This window comes from Megalopta genalis, unplaced genomic scaffold (assembly GCF_051020955.1).
Source record: "Megalopta genalis isolate 19385.01 unplaced genomic scaffold, iyMegGena1_principal scaffold0052, whole genome shotgun sequence".
NCBI lineage: Eukaryota > Metazoa > Arthropoda > Insecta > Hymenoptera > Halictidae > Megalopta > Megalopta genalis.
The window spans coordinates 335001-339837 of record NW_027476121.1 but is presented as its reverse complement, the minus strand read 5'-3'; the positions used below and the strand labels follow the sequence as shown (position 1 = coordinate 339837).

General features: G+C 43.1%; 1 non-coding gene across 1 annotated transcript; it reads left to right on the top strand.

Moving 5' to 3' along the window:
* Positions 1-2089: 2089 nt before the first annotated feature.
* Positions 2090-4010, top strand: LOC143261489 (small subunit ribosomal RNA). The gene has a single exon (XR_013035602.1). It is a non-coding gene; the product is annotated as a small subunit ribosomal RNA (ribosomal RNA).
* Positions 4011-4837: the final 827 nt, after the last annotated feature.

Genomic DNA, 4837 nt, shown 5'->3' with positions numbered 1-4837 from the left:
TCGATTTACGGCTAAAATAAATTTTTCTAATTTTTTTCAATAACATATTCCTGCTAAAATAACTTTTTTACATAGGGATTAAGCATTCAGAACGATACATTGTTTAAAATAAGGGCACTTTACTCTTGACATTTTACGGTTTTTTCAATTTTCTGAAAAATCCTATCATTAGATTTTTTTAAAAATACGATATTCTTGCTTAACTAACGTTTCTACATAGGGATTAAGCATTTAGAACGAAATCTAATGTCAGAAAATGGCACTTTACTCTTGACATTTTTCGGTTTTTTCAATTTTCTGGGAAATCCTATCATTAGATTTTTTTAAAAATACGATATTCTTGCTTAACTAACGTTTTTACATAGGGATTAAGCATTTAGAACGAAATCTAATGTAGGAAAATGGTACTTTACTCTTGATCGGTACGTTGGGACTTAGAAAATATTCGGCCGTACGCGGCGCGTCTCGGCGCTTCGAACAGCTCCGGTGTCCCCATTATTTTCGATTTACGGCTAAAATAAATTTTTCTAATTTTTTTCAATTACATATTCTTGCTTAGATAACTTTTTTACATAGGGATTAAGCATTTAGAACGACATATTGTTTAAAATAATGGTACTTTACTCTTGTGATTTTTCGGTTTTTTTTGATTATTTTGAAAAATAAATTTTTGTAATTTTTTTAAATACGATATTCGTGATCAGTGAACGATTTCACATATGGATTAAGCATTTAGAATCGTGCGGAAGCGTTATTAAAAAAGTTTACTCGATGCGATGGGACTTTGAAAAGTTTGTGAAAATTTTCATATTGGGAAAAAATGTGTAATTTTTTGTCTAGTTTACGGTAATGTAATTTATTTTAATGTTTACTATAAATTTTTTTTTCGTTCGTTCACGCGCTATGTTACAACAGCACGGCCGGGCGGTCTGTTGCCGCGGCGGTTTACACTCATAAGCGCGCGTGCTATTCGGCCGGCGGCGCCGGCGTCCTTGCCGGCCGTTCGGTATCTATAAGAGATACACGGTCCGTGCGAGGCGGACGGAGCAGAGCGGGTTTTGGGCCAATTCTACGATCTCGGTCGAGAAGCTGTCTCAGAGCTCCTTCGGGGCTTCGGTCCTGACTGTTTCGTGCCGTTTACGTTACGGACTTTTCTCCACACAGCGTGGCCACGGGTCGGTGTCTTTGACCGAATGGCCCATATGTGGCAAGCCCTACGGGGTTGGTTACCCGTATGCACTTTGTATGTATACTCGTACTCACTGAGCATCAACTCTTCTGTCCGAGCGATGGAAAAATTTTTTAAACTGCATCTGTAAGATTTGGAAGCAAATCGTACCAATTGAAAACTGTGGCTAAAATGAATAGCCCAGTGGAGAGAGAAAACTATCAAAAAACTGATTTTTTAAATCAAGAGGTGTCAGAAATCGAAATGCCTAGCGCGAGCGGAAGAACACGCTTTCTCGCCAGTCCAGCATGTGTCCTGTCCGTTCTTCCTCGGCTTGCCGATTTTGCCCAGATCAGAGGTTTCGTGCTTCCGGCGGTCAGAAGATCAGCGTGAGCGTACGCGCTTCCACGACTATGGCATCACCCATGTACTTTTTCCTTTGAATATATTTGAGTACATAAAAAATATTAAAACATATAGAGAGAACTGTGTCTTGGATCTTAAAAATTTGTCAATAGCGATGATATATTATTACTTAACTTGAAGTATTTGTACGTTTTAGCTGGGACGTACATTTATCTTACAAGATGTTAATAGCGAGACTCTTGAAGATAAAATTATCTTGTGATTTTATGAAGGCAAAGATAGAAACGTACGAAGCTGGCGTACGTAGAAAAATGTGATTTTACGATAGAACAAAAATATAATACGTACGTTTTTGGGCGTACGGTAATATCTGTATGGTAGAAAAATGAAAGAAATTGAGCGTTAAAGAAGATATGTTACAAGCGCGGAATGTGGCAAAACTTGTACATATTTGAAAGAGAAAAGTGGTGTGTCGACCTGACATATATATATGAAACAGGCGACGATGGAAAAGGATTTAAATTTTGTCCATTTTATATATACATATTGTATAGTTCCCTGGTTGATCCTGCCAGTAGTCATATGCTTGTCTCAAAGATTAAGCCATGCATGTCTCAGTACATGCCGTATTAAGGTGAAACCGCGAATGGCTCATTAAATCAGTTATGGTTTCTTAGATCGTACTAAAATTTACTTGGATAACTGTGGTAATTCTAGAGCTAATACATGCAAAACAGAGTTCCGACCAGAGATGGTAGGAACGCTTTTATTAGATCAAAACCAATCGGTGGCGGGTGTTTACACTCGTCCATCGTTTGCTTTGGTGACTCTGAATAACTTTGTGCTGATCGCATGGTCTTATAGCACCGGCGACGCATCTTTCAAATGTCTGCCTTATCAACTGTCGATGGTAGGTTCTGCGCCTACCATGGTTGTAACGGGTAACGGGGAATCAGGGTTCGATTCCGGAGAGGGAGCCTGAGAAACGGCTACCACATCCAAGGAAGGCAGCAGGCGCGCAAATTACCCACTCCCGGCACGGGGAGGTAGTGACGAAAAATAACGATACGGGACTCATCCGAGGCCCCGTAATCGGAATGAGTACACTTTAAATCCTTTAACGAGGATCCATTGGAGGGCAAGTCTGGTGCCAGCAGCCGCGGTAATTCCAGCTCCAATAGCGTATATTAAAGTTGTTGCGGTTAAAAAGCTCGTAGTTGAATCTGTGTGTCACAGTGTCGGTTCATCGCTCGCGGTGTTTAACTGGCATTATGTGGTACGTCCTACCGGTGGGCTTTGCTCTTCACGGGGCGGTCCAACTAATATCCCATCGCGGTGCTCTTCACTGAGTGTCGAGGTGGGCCGGTACGTTTACTTTGAACAAATTAGAGTGCTCAAAGCAGGCTACCTTCGCCTGAATACTGTGTGCATGGAATAATGGAATAGGACCTCGGTTCTATTTTGTTGGTTTTCGGAACCCCGAGGTAATGATTAATAGGGACAGATGGGGGCATTCGTATTGCGACGTTAGAGGTGAAATTCTTGGATCGTCGCAAGACGGACAGAAGCGAAAGCATTTGCCAAAAATGTTTTCATTAATCAAGAACGAAAGTTAGAGGTTCGAAGGCGATCAGATACCGCCCTAGTTCTAACCATAAACGATGCCAGCTAGCGATCCGCCGAAGTTCCTACGATGACTCGGCGGGCAGCTTCCGGGAAACCAAAGCTTTTGGGTTCCGGGGGAAGTATGGTTGCAAAGCTGAAACTTAAAGGAATTGACGGAAGGGCACCACCAGGAGTGGAGCCTGCGGCTTAATTTGACTCAACACGGGAAACCTCACCAGGCCCGGACACCGGAAGGATTGACAGATTGATAGCTCTTTCTTGATTCGGTGGGTGGTGGTGCATGGCCGTTCTTAGTTGGTGGAGCGATTTGTCTGGTTAATTCCGATAACGAACGAGACTCTAGCCTGCTAAATAGACGTAATTATGGTATCTCGAAGGCTCTCGGCTTCTGCCGGTGGGGTTTTTACTACCAACGTACAAACAAATCTTCTTAGAGGGACAGGCGGCTTCTAGCCGCACGAGATTGAGCAATAACAGGTCTGTGATGCCCTTAGATGTTCTGGGCCGCACGCGCGCTACACTGAAGGAATCAGCGTGTGTTCCCTGGCCGAAAGGCCCGGGTAACCCGCTGAACCTCCTTCGTGCTAGGGATTGGGGCTTGCAATTATTCCCCATGAACGAGGAATTCCCAGTAAGCGCGAGTCATAAGCTCGCGTTGATTACGTCCCTGCCCTTTGTACACACCGCCCGTCGCTACTACCGATTGAATGATTTAGTGAGGTCTTCGGACTGGTGCGCGGCAATGTTTCGGCATTGCCGATGATGCCGGGAAGATGACCAAACTTGATTATTTAGAGGAAGTAAAAGTCGTAACAAGGTTTCCGTAGGTGAACCTGCGGAAGGATCATTACAATGTTCCAATATATCTCAAAGAGAGAGGAGAGGAGGAGAGAAAATGAATTCGATTAGTTTGTGGATAAGAATTCATATAAAAAAAAAAGATATTGTTGAGCCCGCCAGATCATTCGTGCGTGATTTACACGGCCAGACGTGTGTACTACACGTATTAGGCCTTTGATCTGCGTTGCGTAGGCCACAACAAATCTTTCAAAGAGAGAGAGATATATGTGTTGTTGGGGTTTGTGATTATGAAGGTGCCCCAACGCACAAAAATATATAAAAATGTACAAAGTTGGGATGTGGTGTGGTGGAGAAGAGTTGGGCCCGACCAGATCATTCGTGCGTGATTTACACGGCAGACGTGTGTACTACACGTATTAGGCCTTTGATCTGCGTTGCGTAGGCCATCTTCCTTCCAAGACACACACGTGTTGGGGTTTGTGTGATTTTATGATAGTGCCTCAACACGGAAAAATAAGCGTACGAGAAGAGTGGGCCCGACCAGATCATTCGTGCGTGATTTATACACGGCCAGACGCGTATTATATTACACGTATTAGGCCTTTGATCTGCGTTGCGTAGGCCATCTTCTCGATAGAGAGAAAGCCAAAATGTATTCTTTTTTTCTTTCTTTACACACACACACACAGTTGTAGTAGGACAGGGAGGGATGCGAGCGTGCTAATCACGCTTCCTCAAGTCTTCGCTGTGGTGTAAAAAAAAAAAGAAAAAAAAGGAATCGTTGGGAAAGTCCAAAGGACGAAAATATCGGGCAGTCTGAAGATAACTTAATGCTCGTTTACATTGGTATCAAGAGAGACCGGCTTGTGTAGCTCG